This window comes from Bactrocera oleae, chromosome 5 (assembly GCF_042242935.1).
Source record: "Bactrocera oleae isolate idBacOlea1 chromosome 5, idBacOlea1, whole genome shotgun sequence".
Taxonomy (NCBI): Eukaryota; Metazoa; Arthropoda; class Insecta; order Diptera; family Tephritidae; genus Bactrocera; species Bactrocera oleae.
The window spans coordinates 63,354,548-63,373,193 of record NC_091539.1 but is presented as its reverse complement, the minus strand read 5'-3'; the positions used below and the strand labels follow the sequence as shown (position 1 = coordinate 63,373,193).

General features: G+C 33.6%; 1 protein-coding gene across 14 annotated transcripts in view; it reads left to right on the top strand.

Annotated features, from left to right (window-relative positions):
• The window catches only part of LOC106615863 (uncharacterized), a 159,889-nt gene that overhangs the window by 39,763 nt on the left and 101,480 nt on the right, over window positions 1-18,646 (top strand). For 13 of the 14 annotated variants that reach the window (XR_004977756.2, XM_070110823.1, XM_036369039.2 and 10 more), the window contains exon 2: window positions 3,073-3,120. The exons of the other annotated variant lie outside the window; for it this stretch is intronic. The gene's annotated coding sequence lies outside the window, so the exon portion shown is untranslated. The remainder of the gene's footprint in view (window positions 1-3,072; window positions 3,121-18,646) is intronic. 14 annotated transcript variants of the gene reach the window in all.

The window sequence follows — 18,646 nt, the reverse complement described above, 5'->3', positions numbered from 1 at the left end:
TTTGCCGTTGCCTGCCTGCTGGTGGTGAGCACTTAAGAAAATTAAGTTTATATTTATGTTATTCGGAACCCAGGTCCTGAGTATTGGCAGTGGAAACATGCAACCACTAAACCAAAGCGTTCACTTAAAAATAACTATTCAATAAATTTTGGATATATTGTCCGTGTTGAACCAACACCTCTACCAAAAACACAGCAATCTGTACTTGCTCGACCTTTGTTGAATAGAACATGAATTCCGATATCATCGATTCATCTTAGTGTTTCTCAATGGTTTCCATTCAATAGTTTAAGGTAGTGTTTACAGAATGGTTGAAGAGCACATTTTCTATTAATACTGAGATCAGGTTTCTTTAGTCAGGTTCTTGATCTAGTTGACCGAAAAGAAAGTTTGCAATGTTTAGAGAGCGCTTTCCTTATTATTCCTTCATTGGATCATTTTAGTTTTGAGAACAAGAAAGATAACGGATGCTTAATGATTTCTAAGTCAATATTTTTTTACTATTATAAAGGAATTGGTTAATTCTTTATCAGTGAACATACCATTCGGTAAGAACGCAGGATACATGAGGTGAAAAACTTGCGCTTGAGTTTTACTCATCTTTCTAGAACAATTTACTACTTCCTGAAGAGTTAAAATAACAATAAATATATTTTAACAAAAAAAATTGTTTAAATGTAACAGTCTTTTACTTCTAAATTACAATTCGGCTTTAAGTACTTCCCTCTACATAACTCATCATCATCATCATCAACAGCAATCACCTTAAGACACTCACAACAATCATTCACCCCAAAGAGCCATCAGCACCGAGTCTGTGCCGTTATGACGCATATTCAGCACACGTTTGCACATAATTAAACTCTAATGTGTATGTAACGAGTACAACAATAGCAACATTGCGGCTGAAATATGAAGTTAATTTGCGTTATTGATGATGTGCGTCGATGTCGGTGCCCAACTAAATTATATAGGCGCGCACATGCAGGCGATTGCACACACAGACGCTCATTTAGTTACATACAGCGCTCTTGCATGTTGATGGATAAGTGTAGATATGTATGTTTGTGAATGTGCGATATTTTACAAGGGTTGTCTTGGCAGTTTAGAAAATCAAACACAATTATTATTAGTGTAAAAATAGTTGAAATTGATTTCGTATTTCTACTTTATACAGCAATAATAACGGTAATAAAAAATGAATAAACAATGACTGTACACAAATATAAAATGTATAATCAAACTTATTTGAAATTTTTTTCTGAAATACATATGTACAAAAACAAGTAAAAACGTTAACTTCGAATCCACCAAAGCTATAATACCCTTCACAGGTATAGTTTAACAGCAAAAAACATCTTTATCTTAATATTGATCGGTCACTTTGAGACTAGTTCGCCGGACGGACGGACATGACTCGTTACGCTGATTACGTTATAGAGTCTCCAATGTTTGCTTTTGATTGTTACAAATATCGTGGCAAACTTTATACACCCTGTTCAAGTTATAATTAAAACTAACAGGGTTTTACGTTACAACTATTTTTTTGAAATAATGAAATATATATTTTTTATATTTTAATGCTATTATTTAATTTTCTGTACATTTATTTGAAATCTTTCAAACTTTTTTTGAACATTTTTTCCAAATTGTCTTTTTTTTATTTATATTTTCAATCCTCAAATATTTTTTTTTATTAGTTATGAACCACCTTTATACATTTACGTACAGCGGACACAGGCTACATTACATTCGCTCTTCGGTTAGCACTTTTGCACAGTTGACGCTTTGATGAAAGTTAATTTATTATGTTACAATGAACTTCGACACTCGGAACTCCTGACACTTAAACATCGGTAATAAAACAATGAAAGCGGCAAGCGCCACGAACCGTTAAGTGGAATATCGATACAGCGGGGGAGAAACTAGAAAACACCTGTTCTTTTTGACATGCAGATACATTAGAATATGCCTGAGGTGCAATTAAAGGTGAATGCATATCTGGTTATGTTATATATATTCGTGTACAGACATGTACTTAGTTGCTACATACCTATAGTAGCTAGTGGGAGAGTCCTTTTAGTGGAAATGCAGGTGGAGAAAATTTTTTAGTGATCAATTTGCAATACATTTTCAGAAGTAGCCGCCAAAATCGTTAACATCACAAATTATATAGACCAAACTAAAAATTATTGATACACATTCTCATTACATAGCATACTATGGTGTATATAACGAACAGAACTCACCATGCTGCAAAATATCACATAACATCCTCTTTAATTTCTAGTTGTAGAGTCTTGAGAAACTTTTAGGATCCATTATTATTCGCTTACAATCTTATGTGATGAAATGGATTTCCTTTAAACGCATAGTTTTGGAAGGCACTGTATCCATCGAAGCAAGTACAGGTGCACAAAATCTCATGGATGAGCTCACCACTACAAATACAAACATATAGTAAAGTGTGGCATAAGGACAAGTTGATTAATGATACATCTAAACGCCCGCCATTTACCAAATGCTCTTAACTAGATCATAAGCGTATGTGTGTGTGAGCTTGTGGGATACATTGTATTTCTATTTACTCGTACTTTGAACTTAAGTGCTCGAAGTGATAAATGCTTATTTAAGCGATGAAATATAAGCTCATGCTTGTATGTATGTATAGTATGTGCATATATGTATGTATATATATATATATATATACAATATATGTGTAATTATATATCTATATGAATAGTTTCAGATTGCATTTTCCTTTTAAGAAGTTTGAAAGGGAAAATGAATTAAATTGAAATCCAATCGCTTTCTTGGAAACTGAGATTCACAGAATGTGAGCATGTAATTGGATATTGTGTGATATAATTTCATTTATAAATATGATTATATGTATATCGAATATATGGTCGTTGGTCAATAAACTCTGTTTAGAGAGAATAAAGTTGTTGAAGAGAGCACATAAGAAATATGTGATGATAGATGATATTTATATAATATATATATATATATATATGTATATGTACCTACATATATTAAACCCAATAAAAAATATTTTTCCTTCTCTTTTAGTTGAAACGTCGACAAATTTCTCGGAAACTATAAATTAAGAAACACAAAGTAAGTATTGAAACATTGTTCATACAAATAGTTTACATTCTTTTATGAAATACTTATAGCTAACACGAATTTTATTACAAGTATAATTTATTAATTTTTTCAAAGGAATTTATCATCGCGCTAAATTCTATATTTCGTATAGATATTTTTTGAGCTCCGTGAAATTACTTCTTTTCTCAAATATATGGCAAAAAAATAAACAAGTCCTCAACACTCTAGTTACCTAAAAGAGCTTTAAAACGTGAACAACTCTTATTCCTATTCATGCGTCCTACAAAGTTATGAATTTGGAATCTCTAATGGTATTCTCACATTGTACCAAAAACTTTTCGTTAAAGCTTTTGAGTATTTTATTTTGTGTGTTTAAGAAATTCGGAGTTTAATTTGATTTTAATTCAAATTTTCAAAAATTTTACTAAATTTTGTTGCAAAGTACAGTTAAAGTGTTTTTTATGAAAAACACGGTGTTTGTTAGTAGTGTTTAATGATAAACACGGAAAAAGCCAATAAACTCGAATTAGTACCTAAAGTGAATATAATAAACGATTTTTCGAAGTCAACCAGTTAATACTTAGTAGAGAATTCGATTATTTTATGATCTCAGCTGTTATCGGAATGAATGCAAGTCTTCTGAATGATTATGAATCCAAAAAAATTAGATGTAACTATTTTTTTTTTGAATGGAGAAAACTGCGGCTGAGACTGCTGTTAAGCAAGTTTCAAAATCTTGCGATAATTTTCCAATAAAAATGCTTTTTAAATATAAAAGTAATCAAAATCTGAAATCAGTTTTTGGCGCATAAGTTCATTAGCGGAAGCACGTCTTAACCGCTGACAGATCTTTCGTATGTCAAACGTTGCCAACTTTTAAATTGACGTAAGCTATATACATATGTCATTTTATTTCTCCAGTCGAAGACTTCTTTCAAGTTATAATACTGTCTCGGTATTTTCGATATATGGTTTGGAAAAGTGATTCCTTACTAATTAGGAAAAAAGTAGTGCTTAGTTTGTATGAAGTTATACATACATATATAAGCAAAGTTCAGTTGTATGACAAAAATATATCCTTGGGGTTGATGTTGTCTGCGTTGCCTACTAATATTGTTTGTTCAAATATTTTTCCATATTTAGCTCATTTCTGTGAGTTTATCTCTTTCCATAGTTGTCAAAACTTTGTTGCTGGACAACACAGTTGACTTAATTGACATTGGCAGCCTTGCCAGCTAATTTCTAAATACATGATCTTGTTAGGCAGTGTTTTTCAATATTTATAAATGTTAATGCAAACTTACACAAAAAAACCATTTTCGCTTATTATACCCTGCACAAAGTATATTAAGTTAGTAACGAAGTTTGTAACACCCATACGTATATATAATATAAATAAGCAGCATGACGAGCTGAGTTGGTGTAGCTATATCCGTTTGTCCGTCTGTGTATACGCGAACAAGTTTTTGAGTTATCGATTTCACATGACCTTTTCTCCCCAAGAATGGGGCAATCTCAGAATCACTGATATATAGTTAAAATACAAGTTGAGCGAACAAAATCAAGTCCTTATATAGAAAACTTTTTTATTTGACAAGATATCTTCACGAAACTTGACTTAGATTATAACGCAAGGCCGTGCTACAATTTTCGAGTATATTGTTCGTATCGGACCACTATAACATATAACTGCCATACAAGCTGACTGATCAAAATCAAGAAAAATATATTTTTATACACTTCTATGTTATATGAAATGCACCTGTAAAGGGTATTAATCCGTCAGTGCAGCTGAAGTTAACATTTTCCTTTTTTTTATAAGCATTTATATGTTTGTATTAAGAAAGCCATTTCTTCATTTAAATAAGCGCCATTAGAGCTAAGTAGACAATTTGCATTATTTTAATGCGACTTTCACAATTCATGCGACTTTCCATTACATAAATGTAAGTTTGTGCGCGCATCTTACGACTGACTGCTCGACTCTTCGCGAATCAAAGCTCATTTACATTTTAATTGAATTTCGCACATTTCCGGTCGCGCGCAAAAGCAGAGTCTACTTAACATTGAGAACGTAACTATTTGTCTGCTGATGTTTGTTGGAGCATATGAATATTGCCAAAGAGTTAGAAAGTAGAAGGCCTTGAAATTTTATTACAACTATGATCTCTCCAGCGCAAGTGTGTATGTATGTATATATGTGTGTGAAACGAAATGAAGTGAAATTTATGAAAATTGCTTCAAAGTGGATACGAGTGGATGGTTGAGTGAGGAAAATGCACCAATCAGATTTGGTAGCACAATTCAAATAGCTGGCAACATAGCTAAACCAACAACTACAACAACAAAAAACAGTTGCATAAACACATAACACTCCCCGCCCGTCGCGACCTCTATCGGTCAAAGTGCTTCTCGTGAAGGTCAAGTGCGATTTGGATATGGGCGGAGGCAAATTGGCGTAACGGGGCAACCTGTCGCAATGCGAATTGCATTTTAATGAGTACGCTGAGCACTCACTCAACAGGCACAAAAATACACATACACACATGTAAGCATACACACACACGCTAACTCATCATGATGTTTAGGCAAATCGAATGCTGATTCCATCTTCCACTCGTTCGGCAATCGAAATTATCACACTGCAAAGCAATCACTTTGTTGCTGCTATTACTCTCTATGTGGGGCATATGATGTTAATGGGAGGTCGCAGCGGCGCAACTGCCTCGTTGACAGCGGAAAAACGCCGTAATGAGACTCATTAAGCGCACATCCGGCTCGGATGCGGATGCATGCAACCGACCAAGCATATGCCAGCATTCGCAGCAACGCTTCGGCATATGGATTTTCGCTATATTTCCTATACATTTATGTTGTAGTTGTTGTTATGCGCTCGCCACAAACACATTAACACACAGCGGTTTTCCGATTAACATTTGGATCTGCTATATGTAAATGTGTGTGTTCGCGTGGGTGTATGCGCGCCAAAATTCATTGCGCCTACGATTTCATTATATTGATAACCTTTGACGCTTTGACGTCTGTCGGCAGCTCAACTTTAGTATCACGCAAAATTCGCATATTCGTATTTCGACACTAATTAATGTGGTTTTGGTCAGCTGCTCTTGTTAATTATCGGACACTGGGGTATTGTTTTTCACTGCGGCTGTTGCTTCTTAATATATGAAATGCTGTGGCGCTGTTTGACTATCAAATGGCAAATGTTGGCCGAAATCTGCACATATTTCTGTGCGCTTTATGTGCAAATGAATAAACAGTGAAGGTTGGCTCTTGTAACGAGATCGTTTGTGGCATGAAAATAAGTATATTCGACCCAGAAGCGGTTGTATTAAAAATAATATCAATAATGTCCATTTTGTATGTAATTTAATAATATCACCCTCATAGAAACCATCGTCGCTTTTGGGAAAAAACTGGAACAGTCGATTTGCTCGAGCATTCTTTGAGGAGAATGTTTCACTAGCAAAATCAGTCGCCTTAGACAAGAACAGGTGCATAGTAAACACTTGGTGCCAGATTCGAACTATAAGGGGGTGTTATCACGTTCCTCAAATTATTTAGTTATGATTTATTACCTTATCAACTGTTTCAACTCAATCTGCTCACATCACTTCAGTAGGTTATCCATAATGTAATGCTTCTTCAATTACTTATAGATAAAAATAATAACTATAACAGTATGTTTAATCATAAATAAAACATAAAATTGAAGTAGACAACTTTCAATTTGCATATCTTTACCCAGCTGTACTCTATATTATTGCATGTTGCACATATTAATACAGCAAAATATTAAAACTCACATCTATCTCTCACCTTACATCTTACATATCTCAGAATGTTGTAATTTAATGCCCCTTTAAAATGTATGCACTCATGAATACAAATATACAAATATGAATACAAATATAAACACATGAGTACGTATATATGTTCTATTTATACAGTAGCAAACATTGTATGCAGTCTTGAACGCAATACCAACTAAACGCTCTCATGGTCTACGGTGCGTATGAGTAATTTTCTGCTGTGGCAGCTCAAGCGAACGAATACCATATTGCATTCCCTCGTATTAATACACAAATACAAACGCATAAATAAACGAAAACTCAGATTAAAATTGCAAGTTTGTAGCAATCACTATAGTATATATATATTATAAATTGTGTAGAATAATTTTGTATGATCAAAGTGCTTGCAAGCTATGAAGTTAAGTATGCATATCTAGAGGAGTATGTATGTAAGCGATATGTGGAATAGACTATTAAATGAAATACAGCTCTTAAATAGCTTCAATTTAAAATTTTATTAGTATGCTAGTATTGAATTAAAATTGGAAAATCTTTGTGTAAGTTATTGAGGCAAAATTTCATTAGAGAAATGGCGTTTAGCGCCAAATTTTGTCATGAAATGGGTTAGCATTGGTCCTCAAAATATTGAAATAATCAAGTAGTAGTTTCAAATAACCCAAATAGAGTTCAGCATTAATTCAAAATAGCTCAAAACTCTCCCGGAATATCTTGTACATACAAGTATATATGTATGGTATATATTCTTAAGGTGGCAAGTCTTCTAAAAATATTTTTTATCTTAACCCCATACTTTAGTATTTTTTAGACTTTTTATCTCAATACAAAATATATATAATTTTCATTTAATGTGGCAACTCTAAAATATTTTCTTTTCTAGTTTCATGCATTAGTGTATTTTTGACTTTAAATCTCTATAAAAATATATATTAATTTATTTCATAGTTGGCAACTCTTCTCAAAACATTTTTTATCATATTGCCATACTTTACTGTTTTTTTATTTACTTTTTATTCATGCACAAAATATACATTAATTTAATTTAAAATGGCAACTCTTCGAAAAATATTTGTTTCATAACCTCATAATTTACTGTTGCTTTGACTTTTAATCTCTATACAAAATAAATATTAATTTAATGTACTTGTAGATTGCAAATCTTCTAAAAATATTTTTTATCGTAACCCCATATTTTAGTATTTTTGGACTTTTTATCTATGTACAAAATATACGTTAATTTAATTTAGTGGAAATACTGTAAACTTATTTCCTATATAAATTTGCGCAGTAAAATGATATTAAGAATGTTTATAATTAAAATAAACCCCATATTATAAATATAATAACTATTCTATATGAATATCTGTCAATTTGTTATTTGTCTGTATCAATTTGTTAAAATAGTTTAGGTCGACTTTTATTAATTGTAGTAATTGGGCTTTTTGTACTAATTTGTTCGTCACACGATTTTCTATTTCAGATTAAAATACTTTACTACTACTAAACTTTACAAAGGAAAACTTCAAATTACTTTAAAATAGCGCCAAATAATATCAAAAGTTATTTACTAGAAATGAAACACCTAAATTAGTTTAATTTGACTTAAGCTATTGTTATATGATAACATAGATTTTTTTAAGTTTCCCGCGTGTGAGCTGTTTCACTTTTGCTCTCAAATTGCTGCGTGTAAATACAAGTTATTGTCAATACAAAAAAACAAAAAAAAAAAACTATATAGAATTTATAATAAGTAAGGCAAACCACACCCCAGTTTAGCACGCGACCATAATAACATTATTTCAGCGAACTCTTTCCATAAAACATTCAATTAAGCATTTCGATATTGCAATTTTATTTAAATTACGCGAATTGTAGAAAGCAAATGTACAATCGAAGGGAATCGCACACATACATAATAAAATACTAGAGAAAGGCAGCGACCGCAAAAATGGCGATTAAATCGCGCATAAATTAAAAAATAAATAGATATTTAGCAATGTACCACAAATGGGTGTTGTATATATGAAAATCTGTATGGTATATGTAGAATCTTGGCCATAAAAAGTTTACTAAGCCTGAAAAAAAAGGAAGAAAGCGCTTTAAAAACTTCGTAAGAGGCATTTAAAATGGAATAATTGAAAAAAGAGCGATTGCAGCATATTCAAGATTATATGTAAGTGTGTATGCATGTGTTTAGGAATTTGCATAAGTCTGGGTATACATTTTGATGTAGGAATTAAGAAATACAACAGTGCAACTTTCAAAGATTTAAAAACTTTTACAAACTTTACAAGTGGTAGATATTAAGTGGAAGAGAGCGAGGATTAGAATAAAGGAATAAGTAATATATAAAGTTTGTTTCATTATTATGAAAGAAAATAAAACGGCGAATACAATAATAATGTGTAATAAAATACTGAATAAGTTGAATTAACTTTAGCTTTACTTTATGCTCCAGAATGCGAGAAATTTTATTTCCGTTAAGTATGCGAATTAAATATATAAATTCTTAATCATTAAATATATTCTGTTGACCCAGTTCAAAGCTTTTGTATTATTTTTTTTACTACTTAAACACATTTCTTCATCGCTTTCGCTGTAAAATCACTTTTATGAACTAATACGAAATAAATGAACTGAATCAACTTGTTATAGGGGCGCACCTAGTGCGAAATCAGCAAAATTATTTTTCTCTTATTTCAATAGGCTATAAAACATACTCAAATATTAAATCGATATCTCACATAGTTTTTAAGTTACAGCGTTTCAGAATGTAGCCGCTCATTTCAACCAGCATAATTTTTTGTTGCCTTTAAACGCTTTTTTCTGGAAACAGCATTTTGCGATGCTAACTCGCAGACAAATTAACAATTTTTTTCTGTATGTTCTGTATATAGTTCTCCATACAATGACTTACCAGCTGCTTGATCGCAAATCGAATTTTCGTAGGACAAAAACGACCAACTCAATTTTTTTTTATAAGTCTTTGATTGTTTTCGATCGTGGGTTATTTAACGTCATCTTCTAGTAGAGATCTATTTTTTACCGTTTGATCAGTACCTTTTTCTGAATGTAAAAGAGATGGACAGCCTTTTTAAGATTGTTGATTTTGCTTTTTTTACGATTAGTAAACATTTTTTCGGAATAAATCTTTGCATGACAACTTGCCAAAGTCTACTGAATGTAAATGTCAGAAACATATGTTTATTTTGACAGTTGCTTTGACAGTTATCACTGCAGAAAATTTGTTTCTTTCTCAATCGAATTAGGAAATTTCTTCTATTTTCTAGCTCTAGGGTACCGTATTAAAAAACTATGGCTATTTAAAGTTTTTGCTGAAGGACAAACCTTTAGAGGAATAATCACATGTAAGCAGATTTGACTAAAAGCCATCAAATAGGAATTACAATACGGTAATCAATAAACGACAACTGCAATTACGATTGAGTGAAAGACTTAACGACCACAATCGAACAGCCAACCGCTAACCGCTGATCAAAGGTACACTCTTTTTTCCTCTGCTTTGCTATTGACAAAATTGCTACACACACATTTATAGACTTATGGGCGCCAGCCAGCTTAACATTGTAATATAACTATGTGCTCTTATGGGTGTGTTTGTGTGTGTGAATAGAATGAAAACTGTATGCAGACAACGCGATGACAAAACCGCAAAAACATCACGAATAGCGACAAACTTCAGCATCAGTGGCTGTGAAGCGCTGCAAGCTGACCAACACACACAGACACGCGCACGAGAAGCTGCTGGCATATGTGTCAGAGAATGTACACAAGCCCTTCCATTACTGGCATTCTTCGGTGCTATGAAGTGAAAATTAAAAAATTGGTTAGAAAAAAAGCAAAAACAAAAAAAAAAGTTTAAAAACAAACACGGCATTAAATGCCAAAAAGTTTAGTTGGAAAATAAAATATTTGAAAAAAGTCAAGTGGCAACGCTTGGAGTTCGGCAGTGATAATGCAAAACTATGAAAAAAGCTGCCACGCTGCTGAGCTTTCGCTTGAAGTGCCCTCATTGAGGCTGCACACATACCCCTATATATGTACTTGCATCCTTCTAATTACATACAAACATACGTTGTTTTTGTTGTTGGTAGTAGTTACACTACTCTAGCTGCAACTAACTGCCAGCAACTGCTTACTAACATACATACACACACATGCCAGCACTTAGTTTGTTGAAATAGTTTACAACTTTTTGCACGACTGATAAAAACGACAAAGTTCACGCGCAACGCAGGAAAGAAATAACAGCAACAACAGTAACAAATAGAACGTTGTATGATAGCTGCGTAGCGCCTTGAAAGCAGTGCCATCGCTTACTTTGCTCGCTGTTGTCATTAAAGTTGTTTGTGGCATTGCATTGTGGGACAAAAGCAATGAATTTGTGCCCAAAATTTTTAACTAACTAACTTTAACGGTTATGATTTAATCGAAACTTACTGATTAAAAACAAATTGCTTACACCGCAGAAAATATGACCTCGATTTCACTGTTCTTAGGTTTCACCAATTGGTTCTATATTATCTCTTAATGTAAATATTTGACTACCAAAAGGCTCAGTTTTTTAAGTTTTCCGCAGATTTTCATGAACCTTTAGTCCTAACCCTTGCGAAAATACATACCATAGATGCTTCCGTTAAAACTGTTGTCAGCCTATCCTAAACCATAAAAACTGAAGCGATGGGGGCTTTTGGTAAGCTTTTATGTGATATAAATGTCAGCCTTTCAAGAAGAAGAAAAGGAGGTTAGATTGCATTGAACCCTCCTAATCAGCTATTACTTGGAGTGACTTTCCAATACTTTCTAAATTAGGTTATAATTACGGTTAGAGGGAGCACTATATCTGGTTTTGAACCCTTAGAAGCCAAGTTAGAGTCGTCTTTTGTCATAATATCTCAATCAGATATTGCCGTGCGACCCAAAATACTGAAGGAATATCGGTTTATTCTCTTATATGTCATTATTTTCGAAGTCAAGCGAATAGTTAAAGGTCTAAATAGGCTTCGAATGACTTTTTTATTTAGTAAATATGTTCAGAAGAATTACTCAGAGGTTTATAATTTCCATTGCCAAGAAGTAATAACAGCCTTACATTGAAGACTTTTCGCTCACTAGCGTAGCTTTTTCACGTGAAGTCTAATACTTTAAGTCAACCGGTTAGCCCAATCGTATTATTGAGAGTAGATTTTTTGAAGAAGTTGAATTTTGAGCGAGTTGGTCTGTCTGACTGAAAGTGTTGAAATTTATTGTCTATGGTAAGCTACCGAAACATGGTTAAACCAGTCGTTTTTGTACTTTGTGCACTTATTTTCTATCATATCCACTTCGAAAAATTTTACCCAGATTCCTGCACTTCCGCAAAATATTTGTATAGAAATATAAATTATTATATGTTTATCAATTGAGATCTAATAAAAACTATCTTGTTACATTTTTTCTATGAAAACAGCTTTTTTGACGCAGTGCGACATCTCTTGGCCGAGTCGTTTAAGCCGAAACTTTTTTTTAATACTTTTCTAACAATATTTAGTACTAATATACAATTCGAGAAAAAAATTAATAATTCACTAATTTCCGTCATTCTCAGCCCACTGTAAGTTTGTAAAATGGAAAAATTACTTACTGGCTGCAAGCAATTAGGAACATTATTTCAGGCGCTTCGTCATGCTTACAAACTTTAATGAGAAACTACGCGCAAATATACAATATATATAAGTATATGTGTACATATGTGTTATTATATAACAGCGCAAGTAAATTTACATACATACAATATATGCATAACTAACTTACTACAAGCAAATGCGTGGCTAGCATATTTGGCGAGTTGCCAATCATATGAGTAAAAAATTTAAAATTTGATTATAACTGTATCAAAACTAGCTCAATAATCGAGTGAAAAGTGTTCAAATTTAATAATATCGCATCTACCGCAGAGTTGCATGTGGATGTAATGTTAATATTGAAAAAGTTATTTGAAATGAAAATTGTTTATGAAAAATGTAGAATTTTTTTGATGTTATACTCCATATAAAATGTATCGGCCCTAATAATGTCATCTGATTAGATGGTACCAGCCCTGTAAGAAAGTTTTTAGCACCACGTTTAAATTCCAGGCTTTCATAAACAGCTTCCAATTTGTCAAAATTATCTCAATTATATGTTAGCACATCGTTTGACTTGCGTCCGCTTCCCTACAAGTCCATTACGCTATATATTACATACAAATATCTCCATAATTATCCAATCCAATATTCCAGGCTTTCATAAACAGCTTCCAATTTGTCAAAATTATCTCAATTATGTGTTAGCACATCGTTTGACTTGCGTCCGCATCCCTACAAGTCCATTACGCTATACATTGCATACAAATATCTCTGAGGAAGTAATTATCCTCCGCTTTCTGCACGTTCTAATGAAAATCCTTGAAAACTTTAAACATTTTCTCTCTTCACATTTATGCAGGTCATGCGGTGAGTGGCCAATGCGTCATTCCGTTGAAGCGCCGGCTAAGTTGTTGGAAGCCATTTAATATAGTTGCTTAATTTTAAAGAGATCAGGAAATTATTTTCCTAATTAAAACACCATTAAAAAAAAGAAGCAAAATTTCCTTAAATGCTGAAGCTTAAACTTCTGTTGTACATGAGTTAATGAAAAATAAATTTAAAATGATTTATACGCATTTTTCCTCGTTTTTGATCACGTCTTCATTGTGTTTCGTTGGGGTTGGCGCATGCAAGAATTTCAGTGTAGTTGTGTATTTCTCTTAAATGTATTTTAAATTGTGTGCTATTTTTATACGGGGGTGGTTTGATAAATTCAGGAAATAAAAAAAGATTAATGGGCTTTAAAGAAGACATTTTGATAACTTACTCACTCTAATCAAATTCCTTACCAAATAAGATAATATAATAATGTACATTATGACTTCTAGATCTAATGAATTTTCGAACTCTAAACCTCATTTATCAAATTCAAGCCTACTTAAAGGCTAATAATTAAGTTCACCGAGCAAAATATCCAACTAGAGCAAAACCAACTCTGTGATGAAGTGATAATAAATCTAATTCTATAAAGTTTAATATTATAACTTGTGCTTCCGACATTGATTAGACCTCAAGGTCTCAAAAATCTATATCTAAGCTCATCGATCATATTGGCAGGCATGAACATATCTTCAACATACCGAAAGATTCATATCGAACTATATCTAAAGACCAAATGATTTTGATAGTATGTATCAAATACATATAGTACTCGCATATAAAATAATAAATAATAGTATTAAAAACTCTTTGACTTCTCAACTCACCCTCGTACTAGCCAGCGAACTTCTTTCTTTGATTTGTTTATGCGTGTGGGTAATTTACGCTCCGGCGCTCTCTTTTGCTTAAATTATTCTAATTACACTTGAATACATTTTCCAGCCGATTAGGCAAATCGCATAAGATCACGTCTCAAATTGGTTGCCTCGCACAGGCGAGCGAATGTTGAGTTCAAGGAAAAAGCGCTGAGCAATATTCAAAAGTCTGTGATACAAAGTCGCTCTTACATATAAGTATAGTACGAGTTCAACAATTTCTTATAATGTGCAAATAACTGGAGTTTTCTTGAATTTATGTATGCAAATTACAACCTCGGGGAGGGTTTTAATTAGGCCACTTTTTCATGTGGAATTGGTATAGGGTTGAACAATAAGCTGATGTGTGCAAACGAAACGAAAGGTAATATAAGAAATTATTTCAGATCTCTTTAAATATTTGCGCATGGTTTTATAGAATTTAGCTGATTTTGAGTAACTTCAAGAGTGATAGAAATAAGATTGTCACAGCCTACATCAAAAACAAAACGTACTGTCAGACTGCCATACTCATCGTAAACAAAACCTGTCAAACTCATTCCAGAAAAATAACGGAACTAAATTTCTCACTTCTGTCATTCTTGGGTAACTCATAAAAATATATTTATCGTGGATTAAGAACCTGCGTTGACTTCCAATAACTTTTAAAACTAGTAAATGACAATAGAAGGGGATAAGAGCTGGTTTTTCAAAGCTGAGCTGCAACAAATAAAACTGTCTATCTCAGCACCTTCACATTGAGATTCGTTAATTCTTTATGACAACATTTTTAGTAGTGATTCTTCAACGAAACTGCTTCAACATTGTAAATAACCTTCTTCAATTTCTCATTCCCACTGACAAATTTCCTGATGAACCGTCACATGGCATTTGTGTAGAGTGCAGTTATCTTCTTGAAAGCGCATAAAGGCCAGCTATTCATTGAGAGAAGAACAATACATCATCTCAGTTTATTTGCTTAACATAAGTAAGTACCGTAAGTAAGTAAGTACCTATGTACCCACTAGCGACTCGAGTGCAGCAATATTTTCGAATATATTTTGTGGTTGAACTTATTGTTTGTACAGTTATCTATCTGCGCATACATGTAGCGTGCGTCAAGGTGGCATTGTCAGTCTGCTTCACAATATATCTTTAAACCAGCGCATCCCCTCCCCATCTTTCAGCACGCACCCGCATGTCACAGCACGCAATGAATACTCTGGCAATGCTGGCGACGGAAGGTACGCTTTATTTACGCAAACTGCTTATAGCAGTAATCGCAACAACAACACAGTTGGTAAGAGCAACAGTCATCCAGTGGCAGTAGCAACAAGTGACGCACTGCCTCACCTAACGGTACAGCTGGCGACAACAATAAATGTCTGTCTGCCTGTCAGGCTACTAACTACACGTATCTGGTTGGACAACAAAACTGCCATTCACCGTTCGCATACAGTCCACAGACCGCCTACCTCACTCTCCTCTGGCTTTTATGATGGCTGTCTACTGAGCATTATCATATTCTTTGGCCGTGTACCCACGGCAGTGTGTTATACGTATCATGGGCCGTTACATTGTTGTTATTACATTTATGTTGTTACGTTGTTGTTGTTGCATCCGACATTGTTTTGGCCATACACATTTGAGTGCTTTTGGCTTTTATTGTAAACGCAGATGTTGACATTCTCTTTCTACTACTCATCTATCAAGGACATGCTATAGTTGCTATCTTGTTGTGTTGTTGGTCCTGAAGAAAAACTGTCTCTAAAATGGCATGGCATTCTTCATTACCAGTTTTTCCTTCATCTAACTAAGAAATATACATGCACAAACATGTTTATTTGTTTGCTTGAAGAGCAACACATAAGTTGGAGAAGTGCGCAAAGATTGGTATTCAGCAAAATAACGGCTCACCTGACCTTGCTGACAATTTGCTGAGTACGAGTATTTGATTCATTAAGTGCAGCAAGTTTAAGGCGAAATGGCTTTCTGTTAAAATGTTGCAATTTGTGGGGGTTGAGATTGAATTTTAGTAGAGCAAAGTTCTCGAACATTTTGATTTTCAACTTTATCATTTGACTGCAAGAAAATTTAAATTGTTTTATTTGAATTATTTTTTTCCCAAATGTTTGTTTAAACGTAAGCTCAGTGTCCATTCACATTTTGTAAAGTCCACTCAAAAATATTTTTTTTCGAATCTTCTTCATATCTGAAGTCATACTTATCAAATGGAACACATTCTTACCAAATAAATGATACATATATGTTTGTACATAATTTTTTCAACTTTTAAATTTTTCGAAAAGCAAGACGTCCGGAAGTTTCCGCCCGCATCGTTTAAATTTTTTGTAAAAACCGTTTATATTTTTCAAAAAAATAAATATATTCCATATTTATTATACCGGTCGTATCCGTGGTATATCAAATTTTGGGTGTCTCTTTTTAGTGCTAAAGACCAGAAAAAGGTGAGTGCACAAGTGAAACAAATATTCACGCAGAAAACATTACCAAATTCATGATCCGTCATGTCGCGTTGCGCAAAAAGCATGACGACTTTGAATGTGGAACAACCTCTATCGCAAGATTTCGTGCAACATGGCAGCCAATGTGTTAAGTGAACCGGAATGGAATCTGTGAAATGCCTTTCTTAACGGTGGAACCGATCAACCTTAGAACCTTTAACAGAAATAACATAATAGATATGGAATTTTCAGGTGGAGCAATATCAGACTCGTTTGAGTACCTGACCATAGTGGAATCGCTGAAAGCTGCAGAACTGATGAGCTCGCAAGAATGCAAACTCTTGTCCCAATTAAGTCGGCTTGGGAACAAGTTGGGTCTCCGATGTATTCTTCGCGTGAGCTTGGCAAGCGTTGGTCTGCAACTAGCTCCTTCGTGACTGCGAGATTTTTTTGAACTAGAATAGAACAAAATTTCAGGAGTTCTTACTGGTTATTGTCAAAAAGGCATCAATGCAGTTGTATGTAGGAAGGTGAGATGGAAACATCCAGGTATTTTCTTCTCCATTCTCTTCAAGATTGATACATCTCAAACCTGCTTTCGGAAACCTAGTGAATCTACCGTAATTGATATTAGCTGCTTCAACAAAAATTTGTGACAGGTTTAAAGCGCTTTATTGTTTTATTAGAGACTTCATGATCAATTTTTACAAGATTTAGGCATGACAACGGAAACTTAAATAGTAATAAAGTCAGTCAGTCAGAGGGGTCTTACGTATATTTCAAGTTTATATACTCAAATCAATATATATATCTCATCAATTGAGGTTCTAATCCACTCAACTCTGGTTGTGATTTCATAAGTCGGTCACCAAACGATCCGCGTTGCCCCAATTTATTGTTGAACACAATTTTCAGTTAAAGCTGCTACATCAAGGTATACACTGATAGTATATGTGGCTTAAACATTCCTTACTAATATTAGACTTCAATTGAGGTGGTGTGAATACACTAACAAACTCTCTCTCTTCTTTCGTTTTAAGATATTTAATGCTCTCTTTTAGAGTAAATCAGAAAGAACAATAAACGGAGTTGAATATAGCCATATAACGCATACTACATATCTTTAAGAAAATTTTAATGCCATAGTCACTTTTTGAAGCCCATATATTTTTGCTTCTCATCTGAGAGCTTGACCACGCAATTGTTGTACGAAACTCTTTGCAAAACTATGTTTTTAAACTTCTGAAGCTACATTTTACTAACCTCAAGGCCGAAATCTGGGATATGAATTACATAAGCTTGCAAACACAAATTCTCTTTTCACAATATGGTAGCCCTGAAGACTACTGAGATTTCTACAAAAGTCTCCATATATTTTATTACAGTAATACCCTTAACTTATTTCCTTCTCCTTACCTTCTTCCCCAAGCATATTTAATTAATCACACTTTCTTGTACAAAATTGTTGCTTTTTACCGTTATTCACTTTCAAATTACCTTGACATTCTGCCATATTCCAAATTTATAGTAACGGCAACAACAAAAAACATTAACAATGGTAACAAAAATCGCTTAGCAAATGACAAATATTTCGTTTTGTATTAAATTGCTTCTATTAGCGGACTAATGGCAAGCAAGCCAGGCACTTACACAAAAAGCACCAACAACAGCAAAAATAGAAAAAAAGATCACCAGCAAGAGAATTGAAACTCTCGCAAGAAATACCTCAAATTTTTATTTGTCCCGTTACAAATCATTGCATTCGACACGTTTCGCTAGCCAATAACTTTAGTTGACGGTTTCAATGTGCGAAAGCTTCGTGCAAGTGAGTCTGTGTGTGCGTGACAAATCGTGGCCGAATTGGCTGGCTGCATGACAAT